Source organism: Adiantum capillus-veneris, chromosome 1, assembly GCF_014529385.1.
Source record: "Adiantum capillus-veneris isolate H3 chromosome 1, ASM1452938v2, whole genome shotgun sequence".
NCBI lineage: Eukaryota > Viridiplantae > Streptophyta > Polypodiopsida > Polypodiales > Pteridaceae > Adiantum > Adiantum capillus-veneris.
This window is the reverse complement of record NC_140931.1, coordinates 121,131,440-121,151,049: the sequence shown is the minus strand read 5'-3', so window position 1 is coordinate 121,151,049 and position 19,610 is coordinate 121,131,440. Positions and strand designations below refer to the sequence as shown.

Here is a 19,610-nt window from a genome sequence, read left to right as displayed (position 1 = left end):
TTCTCTTCGACAATGTTTTTTGATTAATCTCCCTGGTCGTCGCTATCTGAAGCTTGAATCATTACCTATGCCTCTTCTTTGTAGCTCCTCAAGAATCTAGAACTTCCAATTTGATGGTGTGAGGTCACACAACATCTCAAGCCTTCTCTCTCTCTCTCTCTCTCTCTCTCTCTCTCTCTCTCTCTCTCTCTCTCTCTCTCTCTCTCCTCTCCTCTCACGTACACAGTTTTAGAAAAGCACACTCCTTGTCTTCTAGCAAGCTGCTCGACCAAAATCCTAAATGAAAAACCAAAATGCTCGCACACGTACAAAAAAATCCGTAGGAGGATCGGCAAGGAAGGAGAGGAGTGTTGCAAGGGCTACGTAGCGTTCGGGCAAGAAAGCTATGACAGTAGTAGCAGGCTCATAGTGAACATAATTATCCCCAAAGTAATCAAGAAACTAAATGTTAAACCCTAATCCAAGTCTAATGAATGCCAAAATAAACCCTAGCTAATATGCCATGGATCTGATACCACTTGATGGGAATGCGTTCGTGCTAGCTAGGGTGGATGAAAGAGAAACATAGTGTCAATGTGTGAGTGTGTGTGTAAGCATGATTATCACCCAAGTGAATTAGGTGCTAAGATAGAATTAGTTTGGACTCATAAACACAATCTTGAGTATTGACTCAGCTTAGCACAAGCTAACCATAGACAAGCATGTAGTGCAAAATAGAGTTGTGTTGTTCATTCATGAAAATGCGCTTTATATAGCTCTACATCCTTGCTCCACAGTATGTGGGATAAATCCACTCTCCTCTCCTTGACTCACACTTTAGGACAAAGCTCACACTTTACATGATGAAGCACAAAATTCAGAAAATTGGATGGCTACCATGCAATCAGAATATGATGCACTTATAGAAAATGACACATGGACTTTATGTGATTTGCCTCCTGGCAAAAAGGCCATTGGTACGAAGTGGGTTTACAAGTTGAAACGTAAGCGAGATGGTGAGATCGATCGCCATAAGGCTTGGACTTGTTGCAAAGGGTTATTCACAATAAAAAGGCATAGATTATGAAGAAACTTTTGCTCCCACTTGTCGTATGACTACTGTGCCTTTTCTATGTGTATTGGTAGATCATTTTGGTTGGGATGTACATCAATCAGACATTGTTACTGCTTTCTTGAATGGTGACATATTTGAGGAAGTTTATGTAACACAGCCTCGCGATTTTGTCAAGAAAGGACAAGAGACAAAGTGTGCAAATGTAACAAGGCTTTGTATGGGTTGAAGCAATCTCCTCGTGCTTGGTATGAGAAAGCTGACACTCATTTGGTCAAACCAGGCTTTCGTAAAAGTCCAACAGAAAGCACATTGTATGTAAAGCGTGAGGGTGATGTACTTCACATTGTGGTTCTTTATGTAGATGATTTGCTGATCACTGGACCAAATGAGAGACATGTTGCTGAATTTAAGGATGATTTGAATGCTACTTTCAAGATGAAATATTTGGGTTTGTTGCATCATTATTTGGGCATACAGTTTAAGCAGTGTGATGGTGCTATTGCCTTGTGTCAGAAAAGTTACATAGAGACATCACTATGTAAGTTTGGACTTGAGGATTGCAAGCCTATTGCCACTCCCATGGAAACAGGTTTGAAATTGGGTCTTCATGATGCTCGTGATTGTGCACATGTCACTCTTTACCAAACTGTTATTGGATGCCTCATTTATGAATGCAACATGAGGCCGGATATTCAGTTTGCAGTCTCACAGATCAGCAGATTTATGCATAGCCCAGGGTCTAAGCATTGACAGACTCTCAAGAGGATTTTCCACTACCTTAGTGGCACTTTACATCCTGGCTTGTTTTATCCCAATGGGGGGATTATTTCCGCCAGACTTACATGCTTTTTCGGACTCGGATTGGGCTGGTTATTTTGACACGCGAGTGTCCACAAGTGGTTTTTGTTTCATGCTTGGCAATTCATGTATGTCATGGTTGAGCAAGAAGCAACCTATTGTGGCCACTTCGAGTTGTGAGGCTAAGTACAAGGCAGTATTCACAGCTACGGTTGAGTGTGTATGGCTCAGACGCCTTATGGCTGATTTGGGTGTTGGTCAAGACACTGCCAACACTATCTACACTGACAGTCAGAGCGCAATGGCAGTTGCGAGGAACCCAGTTTTTCATGCTCGCACAAAGCACATTCAGGTGCATTACCACTATGTCGGGGAGAGGCTCTTAGTAGGAGAGATTTGCTTGGCTTATGTGCCAACACATGACAACCTTCAGATCTTTTCACAAAGGCATTGTCTCGTGAGAAGCGGAAAAGCTTTGGGATTACTCCCCTTTGTGGATTGATCATGTCCTCACGGCATGGCACTTCCCTTTACTCATGTGCCAGCTCTTGTTCACTGCACCACTCCAGGGGGGATTTGCTACCATATACATGTGGTAGTGATGTGTGTGAACACACTAGGACCGCCGGGAATTTTTTCCCTCTTTAGGAGGTTTTTTCCCCTGTGCATTGTATATACGCCCATCACTCTAGGGCTTTCTATCTTTCCATTGCACACTAAGTAACACGCTCTCTATTATGTGCCTTGGGCTTCCTTTGTCTTCTCCAAGTTGTGTGCATTTCTTTGCAGACCTAATTCCAACATCTCTCTCTCTCTCTCTCTCTCTCTCTCTCTCTCTCTCTCTCTCTCTCTATTTATGTCCAATGTTCTAAACTTGTGAGCGCAACCATCTTGAGTTGTGGGTGGAGTGGTCACCAGCCGGGAAACTCAAGGGCAATATGGTCATTTCTGCATGCGAAAGAGGATTTGATTAGCCCTAGCTAAGTGCAACTCAAGGGTGCGGCCATCCTACATAGTTTGGAGGAGTTGAATGAAAACCTTAGCTATGTGGCCATCCTGCAGGGCAAATGTTTCATTGTGGCTGCCAGGAGCAAACTTTCATCTTTTTAATATATGATATAGATAAAGATATATATATTTAATTTTATTTCTCTCTCTCTCTCTCTCTCTCTCTCTCTCTCTCTCTCTCTCTCTCTCTCTCTCTCTAGATAGATAGATCTCTTGGGATTCCTACGAAGGAGGAAACTCAAATACCCTTTCTATCATTCAAGTGTGGTAGATAAGTTATCTGATTTCTCTACAAAGTAATATGCATAAGTCTTTACTCTTGAGTGCAAGACTCTTCCTTTTGGAGCTTTGAGGCCTCTTGGGATTGTTCCAAAAAATCTCTCTCTCTCTCTCTCTCTCTCCATCTCCGTACACTAAAACAGCAGTCCGCAACTCTCATTAACAAAGTCTGAGTCGATGTGTGTTTGGTTTTAAAGACTCAAACATAAAAACCGACTGGCCGAGTCGATGTGTGTTTGGTTATCAAGACCCAAACATAAAAACCTACTGGCACAGAGAGAGAGAGAGAGAGAGAGAGAGAGAGAGAGAGAGAGAGAGGTGGCCACCTATAGTGACTTGTGAACAAAAAACCACAAACCAGGTTAGGATCAAAATAAAGAGAATTGGCCACTTGTAAAAACCTTAAAAAAAGAGCACATTATGCTCTCTCGCCTACAGTGACTTGTGAACAAAAAACCACAAACCAGGTTAGGATCGAGATAAAGAGAATTGGCCACCTGTAAAAACCTTAAAAAAAGGGCACATTATGCTCTCTCTCTCTCTCTCTCTCTCTCTCTCTCTCTTTGACCACCTGCACGCATTGGAAAGAACTGCCACTGGCTAACCAAGGTCTCAACTTGCTACATCCATCGTCCTTCTTCTTCTCGAGCTGTAGGTCAGACATATCAAACTGCGGGTCCCAGTGTGCACACAAGTTGTGCGAAGTCTAAGCATTGCAATTGAATGTTTACCATCGGGCTACTTTTCCTGCATAAGGAAAATGAGATGAGTAAGGCGACGTCGTGTATATAGAGAGAGAATTTGAGAGTTACAGGTAGAGCCTAATCTAATAGAGCTCGCGCCCCAATAGCTTAAATTTCTATATCTGGAACAGTAAATCAACTTCCAACTCTACCACAAAGTTGATTTGAAGGGACCGCAAATGAACTTCTTTGTCTCTCAAGGCAGCAGTAAACTGTACATGCGCCTGCAAAGCAATGACCCTTTGCGCCCGCAAATCAATTGCTCTATGCGCCTGCAAATCAATGGCCCTATCTGCAAATCAATGGCAAGTGCCTACGTGGTTCCAAATTGGTTGGCTTGTCAAGCAATGCGTCCAAAGTGGCTTTAGCTTCATCTGTTATAAAGTACGCATCCTGGTTGACCTAGTTTTCTCCTCGCTATGCCCTCATTTAATCTCCACCACTGTCTCTCATTGGTATAAGGATCATATATCCAAGAGCTCCATCGTAGGTCACATGAAGTGGTCTATTGTTGTGGCTTGTGTGCATGGGTGTCTTGTGCGAGCGCTTGTAGGTAGGAGAGAGAGAGAGAGAGAGAGAGAGAGAGGAGGCCGCCTGCAGTGACTTGTGAACAAAAAACCACAAACCACGCTGGGATAACTCAAGAGCGTTATACCATTTAATTAACGCTTTTCATTAGCGCACACACACACCCAAGAAGAAGAGAGTTTTAACGTTATAGGAAACAATCCCAACAGACCTTCCAGATTCAGTCAACAAGGAGTTGAACTCAAGACCTGCTATTATACTGGGGAATGACATAACCAAACTACGACACTTGAGAGAGAGAGAGAGAGAACGACACGATATTAATCTGAGACACATTTTTCCCGAACACTGCGCAAGCATGATCCAGAGAGCGAGTCTCGGAGAGAGAGAGAACTGGCACGATACAGAGAGAGAGAGTCTCGGAGAGAGAACCGGCATTTTTGAAATTGAAAACGGCATGATATTAAGCTGAGAAGGAAATTTTAGAAAATTAAGTTTATTTTTCGGGTTTTGCACTATTTTTCTCTATTTGGGGGCAAAATATCTCCTTTTCCCCTTGCCCTCAACTGGCATTTTCGAAATTGAAAACGGCATGATATTCAGCTGAGACACATTTTTCCTAAACACTGGGCCTGCGTGATACAGAGAGAGAGAGAGAGACTCGGAGAAAGAGAGAACCGACATTTTTGAAATTGAAAACGGCACGATATTAAGCTGAGAAGGAAATTTTAGAAAATTAAGTTTATTTTTCGGGTTTTTGCACTATTTTTCTCTATTTGGGGGCATAATTTTCCCCTTGCCCTCAACCGGCATTTTTGAAATTGAAAACGGCACGATATTAAGTTGAGACACATTTTTCCCGAACATTGGGCCTGCATGATACACACAGAGAGAGAGAGAGAGAGAGAGAGAGAGAGAGAGAGAGAGAGAGAGAGAGAGAGAGAGAGCTTTACATGTGCATCCAGGGCCTGCTTTGATAATTTGGCTACGCAGGTTTCCTTGGCGGCTCAATCCGGGGTGGTTTGTGCAACGTTGACAGCGCGCGCGCGCGCACACACACACACACACACACACAGAGAGAGAGAGAGAGAGAGAGAGAGAGAGAGAGAGAAGAGAGAGAGAGAGAGGAGGGAGAGAGAGAAAGAGATCTAGAGAGAGAGAGAGAGAGAGAGAGAGAGAGAGAGAGAGAGAGAGAGAGCTTTACACGTACATCCAGGGCCTGCTTTGATAATTTGGCTGCGCTGGTTTCCTCGGCGGCTCAGTCCGGGGTGGTCTGTGCAATGTTGGCAGCAGAGAGAGAGAGAGAGAGAGAGAGAGAGAGAGAGAGAGAGAGAGAGAGAGAGAGAGAGATTTTTCCCGAACACTGGGCCTGCGTGAGAGAGAGAGAGAGAGAGAGAGAGAGAGAGAGAGAGAGCTTTACACGTGCATCCAAGGCCTGCTTTGATAATTTGGCTGCGCTGGTTTCCTCGACGGCTCAGTCCGGGGTGGTCTGTGCAATGTTGGCAGCACAGAGAGAGAGAGAGAGAGAGAGAGAGAGAGAGAGAGAGAGAGAGAGAGAGAGAGAGAGAGTGATAGATAGATAGATAGATTTTATTATCGTCCTCGGAGGTCAAATATGACCTATGGGACCAAAGTTACATGTGATGTAGTATGTGTATGGCTGATGAGTGACTCTCGATGCTCCAAAATTGTAGTGATGAGAGTCGCAATGGAGAGCCCACACTTTGGCTGGGAGAGGAAAGTGTGTAGGTCTAAGTTATGGCTGAAAATGTGAGAGAAGCAAGTTCGGATGTGATCAAAAGCTGAGCACTCTAGTAGTGTGTGGTACTCAGACTCTCGAACTTGCAATGAGCATAATGTGCACAATCGACTTGACTCTTCTCCATTGCCCCAACGCCCTATCTCGCATCGAAGGAAATGGGAGCTAAGCCGAATTGCTGCGATAGTGCGTATCGCGGACAAGGGAATAGGCTCAATCATGTAAGTGTGAGTACGGTTTCCTCTCTCAGCGAAGAACATGGTTTTGTAGTTGGGGGCAATATAGGTGGTGTAATGTATGAAGCGTGACCCACCGGATTTCTCCCAAGCCGTAATACATTGGCGTTGTAGAAAAGCTTCATTCACTTGAGAGTCAATTGAAGCATCATGTAGCAAGTGTAATGCATCCCATCTCCCAAACCACTTCTTTATGTCTTGCATCCATCCCGTGCTCAAGATCTTGCTTTTATGCGTCTTTTGAACTTTTTTGCTTGCTTCCCATGCAATTGTAGGAAGTCGATGTGAGGGGTTTTGACGCATCTTTATCATGTACTCCACAACCCTTTCCATGCCCATAACCTCAATTGGAAGAGATCCCGACTCAAGAAGTAGGAGCATATATGGTGTTTGTGTCTTAACTTGGAGAAAGTTTGTAAGAAAACGCTTTTGGACATTCTCAAACTCTTTCCAAGTAGACTTTGAGATGCTCCCGCCCCACACTTCAACTCCATAAAGAAGAACCGGTGTCACCAATGCATCAAAAAGATACTTCTTGAGAACCCAACACTTGATGTTTCCCGCATTACACATGTTCTCAAATGCATAATATGCTCTCTTTCCCGCTTCCAAACGACGCATAGCACATTCATGCCACTTGTGATTGGATGGAACCTCAAGGCCAAGGTACTTAAAGCTCTCAACAACTTCAAGTGTCTCCTTGTTGTACACAATGCATGGCTTCTCCTTATGGTTGGTTTTCACAAGCATAACCTTTGTTTTGGATTCATTTACAATCAGCCCACTATGCAAGCAAAAGTTCTCAAGGACAACCATAAGCTTTTGTGCATCTTCTAAAGTGTGTGCTAGAAGCACTACATCATCCGCATACAACAAAAGCATGATTACCGCATTGCAAATAGTGACCTCTTCAATGCCTTCTTCTTGCATAAAGTCAAGTACCATTTGTTCCAATTGATCGATGCATAGACCAAAGAGAGTTGGTGACAATGGACATCCTTGTTTAACCCCAATAGTGCTTACAAAAATTTCTGAAATTTCTCTTCCCATGCGCAATTGACAAATCACCTTCTCATAGATTCGAGAAACCGCAAGCATAAACTCACTTGGCACTTGGAGTTCTTCCATCCTTCTCCACAAATTGTTACGTGGAATCATATCAAAGGCTTTCTTAAAGTCCACAAAACAACAATACAATCGCTTGCCTTTTAACCGACTTTCCTCCATGAGAACACGAAGAGTGACAAGATGATCAATGGTGCTATGGCATCGACGAAAACCCGCTTGTCCCTTTGCACGCTTGTCATTCTCTTCAGCCCAATCACTCAATTTCATCTCCATTATGCACCCAAACAACTTTGCCATAAGAGACCCAATCATTATAGTCCGGTAGTTGCTTACATTCTTTACATCCCCTCCTTTATGCAAAGGCTTAACCCAATTAGTACTCCAATCATAAGGCATACCATGTTGAAGTGCAAGGTTGAACATATCACACATCCACTCATGGGTAAAATCTCCCGTCCATTTGATCATCTCCGGCTTGATACCTTGAAGATCTCCCGCTTTGCGAGTGGCCAACTTTTCAAGCCCACCGCATACATCCTCAATAGTAAAAAAAAGACGGCATACATGGGAGTGAACCATAAAATGGCATTTTTTCAGTATTTTCTTGCTCATATAATTGCCTACAATGTGTGTACATATCCACTAGACTCAAGTTACCAAAATTCTCAACCCGCTTGCCTCTCAAGTTTCTCCAAAATCTTCCACATGCATGTGCCTTTTCTTGGACTTGAAATTCTTGTTGCTTTACTTCCCATCTTCTTCTCTTCTTTTGAATCAATGCCTTGTATGTATGCAAATGACTTTGATAGTTGTCTTTGTCCATAGTTGCATCAAGCTTTATCAAGGACTTTCGAGCATCTTGACATTCTTTATCAAACCACCTTTTGCGTGATCTATCTTTGTTCATACCATGGAGATGCTTTATGGCAAAGCATTCTTCCGCACAAGAACAAATAGCTTTCTTGAAAGCTTCCCATTTAGTTTCCAATGGTGCATCATATTGAAGCTTTGTCATCCATAATTTTTGCTCAACCATTTCAATGTACATTGGTGCCCGTTTGAAATCCATACATAGTGATAACTTCTCTTTCCTTTGGCTGAGATTATCATGCTTAGTTGCTTCTCCACATGAAAGGTCAATACATAAGGTGCGATGGTCGGACTCCGGGGTCCATTGACCAAACATAAAACTCTTTATGCGATACATGATGGCTTCAGAGAGTAGCATATAGTCAATCACACTATCCCCATTATGTCTTCTACATGTAAATCCATTGGTTCCACTCCACAAAGATACACCATTGGCAATGAGCATACCGGTGCTATTACACATGTGTAAAAGTAACTTTCCATAGTGATCCGGCTCTTTCTCATCCATTGAAGTACGATCATACAAGTGAACTTCCTCCAACTCCCTTGAAATGTATGGCATATCAAATTGTTGAGTATCATGTTGCAATGTTTTTGTACGAGCATTCATATCCCCAAATACAATAACATCACCTTCACCTTTGAAATAAGCAATGTCCTCTTCCAAATCAGAAAATGGTTGATCTCTATCCATGCAAGCATAAAAGGGAGAATCATGATGAGGAATGTAGCAACCGGCTACAAAAATGGGTGCTCTTTTTGGTGTCATAATTTTCAGCCATACATAACGTTTGTACTTGTCATCTTTCACAATTGATACAAAATCTTCCAATCCTTTCTTAACCATACATGCTAACCCTCCTTGTCCTCTTCGTTGCTTGAGATTCTTTGACCACATCAATGAATGTACATTGTAATCCTCCAAGCCGTTAATCCTTTGTGTATCATGCTCCCAAGTTTCAACAAGAAGTACAACATCGGCTTTGCTTGTTAGTTCATCAATGCCAACCCCCGCATTCCATGGGTATCCATGACAATTCCAAAAGCATATTTTCAATTGTAACTCGGTCTCATAGGTCACGCATCCCTATTTGCTTGAGAGACTTGCCTCCTCCTTGGGCACATTTTCTTCATGAGAGATCTCTTTGTTTTTATTATTCTTTTCCTCATATGCCTTGCGACGCATATTTTGTTGCTTAATAGTGCGATCTTCACATACAAAACATTTTGTATCCCTCAAATAGATCCAACTATTATCAAGGATAATCTTTCGCTTGGTCTCATCCGGCATGGTGCATACAATTGGCCGTTCTCCCGAGCGAGGAGCTCCTTGCTTTCCCACTCTATGTGCTCCATAGACCATAACTCCGGACATGCCAAAGTGGGTTTTGAAGAAATCTTCAATAACAATGGCAAGAGAAGGAGGTGTCTCTAACTTCTCTTCGGGAATTCCACGAATAACAATGTTCTTGGAACGTCGCTCCCGTTCCTTCAACTCCTCCACATCCACATTCTCAACATTCTTTGTTTGAACCATAGCTTGCATGAGTGAGGAATTAGAAACCACATTGCTACCACATACATCAGCCCAAGACTTGTTTGTGCATACATTTTTCATGTCGCATACATCCCGGCTCATAGTGTCAAATTTCTCCTCTTTCAATACATGGTCATGCTCTACTTTGCTCATCCGCTCCTTCAAAGCATTCAAGTCCACAAGAGAGCGTTTACATTCCTTGACTTCCTCTTCAAGTTGCATCAAACGTGTTGTTTGCATTTCAAGTGTCCTCTTGAGATTCTCATTCTCAACCACAAGTACCCTTAGTGTGCCATTCTCCATTGCAAGTGCTCGTAAGTCTTCGCCTTGTTTGTTTACGGTCTCTTGCAATGATACCAAGTACGCCATGATCATGGTTTCCGATGTTGTTGGTTGGATGGTTGTGTTGCTATCTCCACACTTAGGAGATTTTGGATCATTTTCCACAATGGTTGTGGACCTTGTTGAAGAAGAAGAACCCTTGCGAGTGCCGGAAGACATTGTATGTAAAATAGGAGATGAGAATCAATTTTGTTGAACCTGTTCACTTCGAAAATGCTGCTACAGAAATGCCTTCCATAACTCTGAAAATTTCTATCTTTACATCAATGCGTAGAGGACTTCGTGCTCTTCGATTGAGGCTATAGATCACCCAAATCGGAGTTCGGATGAAGAAGTTATGATCAAAAGAGTGGACTGCTGTCTACTAGGTCAAAAAACGGCTGCACTGAGAGAGAGAGAGAGAGAGAGAGAGAGAGAGAGAGAGAGAGAGAGAGAGCGAACCGCAGATAGAAAACAGCACGATATCAAGTTAAGACACATTTTTCTCGAAACTGCTCACATTGCAGATTTTAAAGTTGATTGACATTGGGGAGATAGAGATAGAGAGAGGAGGAGGGAGAGCAAGAAATACAGAGAGAGAGAGAGAGAGAGAGAGAGAGAGAGAGAGAGAGAGAGAGAGACACTGGGGAGATAGAGAAAGAGAGAGGAGGAGGGAGAGCGAGAAAGACAACTATAGAGAGAGAGAGAGCTGTAGATAGAAAACGGCATGATATTAAGTTGAGACACATTTTTCCCGAAACTGCTGTCAACGCAAATTTTGAAGTTAATTGACATGGTCAGGTATGATTGAGAGAGAGAGAGAGAGAGAGAGAGAGAGAGAGAGAGAGAGAGAGAGAGAGAGAGAGAGAGAGAGAGAGAAGGGGGGGGACATTGGAGAGATAAGAAAGAAAGAAGAAGAGAGAGTAATTTTCTTGATCTTCTTTTGTGAAATTTGTCAAGAGTGAAGAGGTTGAGGGTAAGAGGGGCCATGCCGTTGCCGAAGGCGACGCCGTTTTACAGTGGAATTTCAGGCATCATCAAGATTTAGCCAAGAGATCGATTGTAGCAGTCAACAATGGCTACAGATTGAAGCCTATATAGCCCTTTCTCTAGTCATAGGATAGATAAAAAAGAACCCCTTTTCTGAGCTAAATCGTGAGACAATTCAACCCTACGAAGGTACCTACAGCAGCTACCTGCGGTTGAGAAGATAGAAGATAGAGACCAAAATGCGGGTCACTACAACACTATTTCACATCTGCAACTATCTCCAAGATTGCATCATTTGTCTATGAGTCTTCAAAGAGGTCTGCGCATTGCACAGCATATACTTATGCCTTCATACATTCATTGTTTGGTAATAAAGAACAGAATATTACTCCAGGATTGCACAAGGATTCCTTCAGAGAGTTGGTTTAGGCCCCGACCATCGAGTCGGCCTCTGATGGCCACAAGACTTTGCAAGGGCAAGGGCAAGGGCTCTATCACTTCCCCTACCCTTGAAAGTCTCATGGTGATTGGAAACCATTTATATGATCGCGTCCCATGCCATGTCCCAAATTAGCCCATATGGCCCAATTGGCGCATGGCACACGAACAAACCATCAAGCCAGCCACAAGACATTTCCAAAATGCCTCGAAGTGCCCAACATAGCGTGGGATGGGACCGTGGAGACAGCCTCCAATCGCCACGATGTCTAATTGATCCCATACTATCAAGTGAAGGAATAAGACATGAAGAAGTGCTTGTCAATGGTGTGACAAGTTACAACTAACCTTGGTTACATCAATTATCCGTGGCATGTGACACCTAAACTCATCCATAAAAATTTTCACATGACGCCCATTCTCAAACCAAACGAGCCCTCAAGCATTAAAATGCTCAATAAACATCAATCTTGTATATAAAAACCATAGTCACATGGGGACAAGGACGCGTCTCAGGGACGTGATGGATCTCGGGGACGGAGACGTGGCAAAACAGGGAACGAAGGACGGGCAAGGGGACACCTGTTAAAAAAGCATATACTTACTTCAAATTCCGAAACTTGTATCATTTTCCTCTTCTCTTGCTCTTTCATTCAAGTGTAAGCATTTCAAGTTCTGTCGTGGTTTGTGACCTCACGTCTGCAAGGCTTATCTTCAGTTTTGAGTACTTAAAGCTTTGTTTTATGACATTTTGACCATAGGAGAGTGTTATTAGACCTTTGGGCGACTTGTTTGGGTGATTCTGTTGCAATTTTAATGACCTGGTTAATGATGGATCGTGATTTTTGTACCTTGTCAGAATGCTGCCAGACTTTGTAGACTTGTCCCTTTAGATCTAGTACAACTTCCCCTAAAGTTTTGTGGCTATCCAAATCCGTTTAGTCATTGAAATAGCGTGATGACATAAACGACACTAAGATCACAAGATTGCAAAGAAAAAATGAATTTTGCAATCATAATACCAAAATATGATATCCAATAATAACGCGGCACACGCACCGTGCACGTTCACGCAATGAAATTGTGATCAATCATAATACTCCAAGGGCAAAAGGTAATGATGCACAAGTGAAGAGTGGATAACTAGAGTCTAGTGGGCAACATCGGCATACATAGAATCTTGTCCATTGTCAAATTTCAAATTTGCCACCCCTAGTCCATGTCCCGCCTGCTTGTGTCATTGGGAACTCCGTCTCACGACACATCCCCTCTACACCCCATGTGACGGACGTCTCTACTGTCTCGTCTCCCCATCCCGTCTTGCATCCCTACGTCTGTCACAAACTGCTGACGTGTCAAGCCATTGAAGAACGGAGCCAACTTGCAGATCCCGACCGAGGGAGGCCTAAACCCTAAGGAGAAGCAACAGAAGAGTCGGAAGAAGTTCCCACCAAGTTATGGGACCCCGTCCGATGGGGCCCATGTGACAAAGCCGGACCCACACACACATACAAACAAAGCGTTAAAAGTGATGACGTGGCACCTATACGGACGTCTCGGTTTTCACGCTGACATGCTGACGTGGCATGTACGGATGCCCGTTTTTCACGCTAACATGCTGACGTGGCAGCCTGTACGGATTTCTGAAAATTGCGCTACCAGCTTTTTGGACAAGATGCTTTTGGAACAATTGCTTTTGAGTTTACTGATTTCATGTAACTGCTTTTGAGGCCAAGGGCCTTTAAATATGTGCAGAGGGCTCAGTCTCTGGCACTCTTCCGGGTGAAGGTGCAGAGCGCGAGTACCGGTATTGTACTCAGTTGAAGCAATATAAAGAAACACCGAAAGGGGCGCCAAGGTTTGGGGCCAGTTCTCTCTGGGGTGGAATTCCGCCACTCCCCGTGTCGTGCATCTCGCTCTGTGTTCAGTTGTTATTTAAAGTGCTAAAAGTCTGTTCTTTTCCGTTGGCACGTTGTGCCCGTCTTGTGACAACGTCCCCCGTTTCGTCCCTGCCATAAAGACCCCCATCCCCAAGTTCCGTGTGACTTTGATAAAAACTTCTACAAAGAAGAATACAAAAACAAAGATGCAGCACACAACAAATTGCAAACTTTTCCACCTCATTCAATGGAAAAACTACTTGTCAAAAGTTAATGCAATCAAATTTGAGATGAGACACACTCTTCTCAAAACCATTCGTAAAGCTTTCAAAATTGTATACAATATTCTGCACCAAAGAGGAAAACTCATAAGAACATCCTTCTTTTCTCCATTCAATACATATTAAAAACATCTTGTGATAAAACTTACTAGGGTTTCTGACATCCACATAAAGTTGTTAAAGAGCTTCGGATGCTCCTTTAATGGGCCGACTACCCTGCACAAGAACTCCATCGATATCAAAGGCCATGCCCAAAGGGTACCTATGACCAAAACTCTCTCTCTCTCTCTCTCTCTCTCTCTCTCTCTCTCTCGGGTGTGTGTGGGTGTGCTAATAGGAAGAGGAAAATGGTATAACCTTTCTATCACCCAAATGTGGTAGATTGGTTATGCCATTTCCCTCTTGAATAACAGGTCTTGAGTTCAACTCTCCTCGTTGGATAGATCTTTAAGGTCTCTTGGGACAGTTTCCTACGAGGTTAAAATTCTCTTCTTCTTCTTCTTCTCTCTCTCTCTCTCTCTATCTGTGTGTGTGTGCGTGTGTGTGTGCACGCACGTGCGAGCAAAAGGGGATGTATTCTATGTACAAAAGAGACCTCTCGAGGTACTCAATGGCCTATCACCCAGAAGAAGTACAAAAAGCGAGATAACAATGTGAAGGCTATGTGAACGTCAAGGTGGCCTGTACGATGAGTGTAAAATGAACCACTAGGGAGGTGCATAATGCCAAGTGATGTGGGCATGGTCCAAATTGAGAAAACTGACAATCTCGCCCATGTGTGAAGACAGGCGCATCTATGCTGCTCCACAGTCTTGGAGGAGCCTGGTGAAATATCCCAATGATTGCGAAGAGTACGCAACAACCTAGTCCAAATGGCTATCAAAATTGTGGATGTAAGGAAAGAGTGTGGGTCCAAACAGTGAGTACATATTGCCTCATATATTCTTCCACATTGTCCAAAGAGTGATGCTCCATATCGTAGTGAAAACTATGTCCCGCTAGTAAAAGTCCAATTGGTGACCACCATCTACGATCATTTGTAGAGTGCCCGGTCTGAATCCTAAGGAACTAAGCATGAAGATTAGATCTGTCGACAAGCTCTAAAAGGTTTGTGACCTCAGAAATTGAAAAAGCCATGCAATTGCCCCCGCATCACAAACCCATCGTGTATGCCCACTCTAATCAACAAACAACAAATTGCCATCCACATTGGCTGCCCATATGGACAAACCCAGAAATAGTGCCTCAAGGACTCAAGTTCTAAAGTGCATCTCTAACAAATCTAATCATGACCAGTGACCGCAGCCCATGTGCCAACAGGCAATCCTGTGTGCACCATCATCACTCAAAATAACATATTCTGCGGTTGATTCTCAGGGTCCAGATGCATGACCAAAACTATCACTAGAAAGCAGGGAGGATACATTGACCCTGCCATATCTCTAATTGGCGTGGACAGTGAGGTGGGTGTCGGGTACGCAATAGAAGCCTCCTCCTAGGGATACAATGTACTCGAAAAAGGACAGAGGGGCTCCATCATTGTGCAACGAAGGCCACTGCCACTCACCAAGACCCCACTCCAACTGAACAAGGGGTTTCCTGCCATATCCAAAAGTCAATTAGTACTCAAGTGCTGATCAAGGGGTATCTCACCCGAAACTCCAGTTTGACGTGACGCCCACGATGGCTCTCTCTCTCTCTCTCTCTCTCTCTCTCTCTCTCTCTCTCTCTCTCTCTCTCTCAGGATTCAGATCACTTTGGCCCAACATGCATGACGCCCCATCAGACTAATGACCATGGAGGAGATTGATGAGATCTGCCAGCGACCGATGCTGGACCTCTTGTGATTTAGCTATCCCAGCTAGCTGCTTACACACCTAGCAGTTTAGGATTCCACAATATTTCTATTCTGTTATTTTGTTACTCTGTATCACATCCACCACATTGTAACCTTCTGGTCTCATAGGTCACTTTGGCCTTTTGAAGACTTTAACATTTCATTTCTGTGTGTGTGTGTGTGTGCTCTGTGTGTGTATTGCTACTGGCTGCAAGTTTTGCCTGCCATTTGCTACAGGCTCAGTTCCCTGCACTCCTGTTGAGTCCCCTGCATTGTACCCTGCTGCCACACCAGTTGGTAGTGCAATTGGCCCTGCTGGGTTACTACAACAAGTAGCATAATGTGAGTACGTGAAGGTGCAGCAGTTCAGGCCAATATACACAGGTTGCTGAAGAAAGGTAGTGTTTCCTTCAGTCCAGTGGAGAGTGTAGTGTTGCTGAAGGAAGGTAGTGTTTCCCCGAGTCCAATGGAGAGAGTAGAGGTGGGGGCAGTCCGCCGCTCTAACTCAGCCTCTTACCTCATGGCATCCCCAACACGGAAGAAAGTCACATTTATGGCCATCAACAAGCGGTTGGCAATCATAGAGAAGGAGATGAAGGAGTACAGGGCAGAGATGGAAGAGTGGAAGAAAGAGAAGGTGATCTTCATTCAATGGAAAATCAGCGAGGACAAGCTTCAGACTGACGAGAAAATGGAGCTTCGGACCGAAATTGAAGAGCTCAAGAAGTAAATTTCAGCCCTTAAGAAAGAGCTAGCCGAGGCAAGAGCCAATGGTGGACTTGAAGAGGGAGAAATCCAACCCTCAATGATGGAAGAGCTTAAGGTAATCAAAGAACAAATGCAAGCCATCAAGGAGGAGGAGAAGCAGCAGGCAGCTAAAACGTTTTCATGGGTAGAGGTGATCACCAAAACCCAAAAAAAAGTGGATGAGATGGAGAAGTCGATAGCGGTCGCCAAGAAGGGAAAAGGAAAAGAGGTATCAATCCCAATTCCCACCATCATCAACATGACACTTGAAGAGGAACAACGAAGGCGTACAAGGGCTTTACATGTGAGAGTCAACGGTCTCAAAGACCGGGATCAAGTCGACGAAGAAGTGAAGGAGCTCATGGTACTAATGGGGATAGATAAAGCGACACATGCAAGAGCATGGAGAGTTGGCAAGAAGAGTGGAGACATGGGAGATACATCAAAAGAGAAGGCTCTTTTCCCTCTATTGAGGCGAAGAAGGATTTCTTGAGAAGGAGGCCCTCCCTCAAGAAGACTGGTGTCTTTCTTGGCGACGACCTTACCCTTTCACAACTTGCCCACATGAAGGGGTGCCCATAGTGTTGATTTGGGGGATTATGGCTTTATACAGATCAATGATGGGACATGTACGCACCCCGGAGGGGATATGTGACTTAGTTCACTCCACTATTGGGGTGAAATAGGGTTGCCATTTGGTATGTATGTTGATGAGGTGTCTGACTACATTGACAGAGAGGGCGATAGAGGTGCTCAACTCGCAAGGACGTGGATCTCATTGTTGTTATATGCTGATGATATTGTGTTGATCTCTGACTCATTAGAGGGTATGCAGTGACATTTGGATGCATTACACAGTTTTGCAAAGGATAGTGGATTGTCTGTAAACCTCGGTAAAACCAAGATTATGGTGTTTAACACCACACCACAATGGATCAAGAGATCAACACCTACTTTCACATATGGTCAGGATATTGTGGAGTATATAGATGCATACACTTACCTTGGGGTAGTCTTCACTGGGCCGAGGTTTTCTTTTGTGAGAGCAGCAGAGACTAGACTGACTAGAGCTTATGCGGCCTTGGGAGGCTTGGAGAGGATGTGTTCGCAGGTTCAGTTTTAGGAACATCGGACAAAGTTATGGCTCTTTGATACTTTAGTAGCCTCAGCTATGCTGTATGGGGTGCGGGACCCTCTCTAGGCCAGCAAGGCTGGAGACGTACGGAGAGGCCCTTGGTATCTATGATCTCTCGACTGATTAGAGCCAATACAAGTAAGTACGGGTTAAGTTACAAAATGAATGTAACAATGGATGTTGATCAAAGTTCAGCACCCTATCTTTGTCTAGATAGACGTGTTGGACTCTTGCAAACCAACCATTGTCGGTTACTTTGAAGGCAAGACTACGACCTTTTCAATGATTTCTCACATGATTTTCTTTTGACATTAATGACCTCTTTTTCAGTGCATAAGGAGGAGATATTGAATCCTCAATCCCCTCGACTTCAGGAAATCCAAATCAAACTTTTCTTAGAGAATGTAAAATGAATCTTTTTATTTTGTGCTTGCACTTACGTGTTATGCATGAAAATAACGTCTTTTTTGTCTCCAGTCAACTGGTTTGCTGCTTTATTTGGTGTGAAAAGACTGAACACTGAAGGCGCACGAGAGCCTGTGTGACTGCGTTTGGCTTTTATAGCACATGCGAACAGGCAGCGCTGCAGCCCCCCCATGAGAGAGAGAGAGAGAGAGAGAGAGAGAGAGAGAGAGAGAGAGAGAGAGATTATACACGTAATTTTGAAGGTTTCTTTCGCTTGCTCTCTCACCCTCTCTCTCTAATATAACGGTCGATGAATTTTTAAAAATTCCCTTATTGCCCTTCCAAATGAGTGAAGGTAAGCTTCAAACGGCTAGTGAAGTTCACATTCCTTATTCTTGCAAAGAGATGCAAGACCCTTGGGAGGAGGTAATTGTGTGTTGTGAAAAGATAAAAGATGCACATCCTCCTTACTTACCTCCCATTGATCATAAATTTAAAGTTGTGACTAAAATCCATGATTGTGAGAGGGCTTTAGTTTCATACTTTTGTTGTCTTGCCATAGAGCCAATCAACAACCATGCTCTTCAACTTGTGAAGAGTGAATAGATGCTTGTTCTTGAGTCAAGCTTGGCGAATTTACCTTTATCTCTTGAAAAGTCAGGCAAACCCTTAAAGCCCGATTTCTTAGCTTACAACCTTAAAGATAAGTTTGCTACTTTGCTACCAATTGAATTAAAAAAGCCAATGGCTTTTTCGCTCATGCATAACGATCATTATGGTTTTAAGCCATCTTTGATCGACTATATTTACTCGAGTTCACCAGCATCTGCTCATGTACTGCAAGAGAGAATTTGTGTTAGGAATTTTATAATCCAACTTTCCAAATATTTGAAAAAATACTTGGATTTGTTCTCGCAAATGGAAGTGATCAGGGGAATACTAACATGTGTCAACACCACTTGGGTATTTGAATTGAAAAGAAACAAAGAATTATTTATTTCTAAAGGTGTTTCATGCAACCAAAGACATCCAGTGACCGTAAAAGAGGTCAACATTTTTATTCTAAATGTTTTTTTATTACAAAAAATGTTAAATATATATGTTCATGTTTTGTTTACGTGGATCTCACACATACACACATGAACATCTACACATGCATTTGATTTTTGTCTAGCTTTTTTAAAAATCATGTGAATTGTTTACCTTTTCTTTTCTCACCAACTCTGCTCGTAGTACCATTGATTTCGGTTGTAAATCACTCAAAAATGCAAATGTATATGCGACTCTCTGAGAAAACCTAAGTTATGCAGAGTGTAGTGGCGATTATCTCGAGAAAATGAAGAACACATACAACTCGGACACACAACTTGGCTTTGCTTCCAATGACAACAAGTAGCAAGGAACGTTCTGCACTGAAGCTAACTGTTGATGCAGAGCGTGAAAATCACACGCACTCCACTGTTTGCTCATGCAGTGTGTACCAGCTAAAATCCATGAGAGAGAGCGAGAGAGAAGAAAGAAGAAGAGAGTTTTAACGTAGTAGGAAACTATCCCAATAGACCTTCAAGACCTTTAACAGAGAGAGAGAGAGAGAGAGAGGTAATTGATTAGCATTTTTGAGTGATTTACAACCGAAATCAATGGTACTGCGAGCAGAGTTGGTGAGAAAAGAAAAGGTAAACAATTCACATGATTT

General features: G+C 43.2%; 1 protein-coding gene across 10 annotated transcripts in view; it reads right to left on the bottom strand.

Moving 5' to 3' along the window:
- Window positions 1-2,754: 2,754 nt before the first annotated feature.
- Window positions 2,755-19,610, bottom strand: part of LOC147465455 (uncharacterized) — a 143,904-nt gene continuing 127,048 nt past the window's right edge. For 3 of the 10 annotated variants that reach the window (XR_015189205.1, XR_015189207.1, XR_015189195.1), the window contains 2 exons: window positions 13,940-14,052; window positions 13,727-13,856 (listed from right to left, as the gene is read on the bottom strand). The gene's annotated coding sequence lies outside the window, so the exon portion shown is untranslated. The other 7 variants (XR_015189206.1, XR_015189200.1, XR_015189210.1 and 4 more) reach the window with 6 other exon arrangements.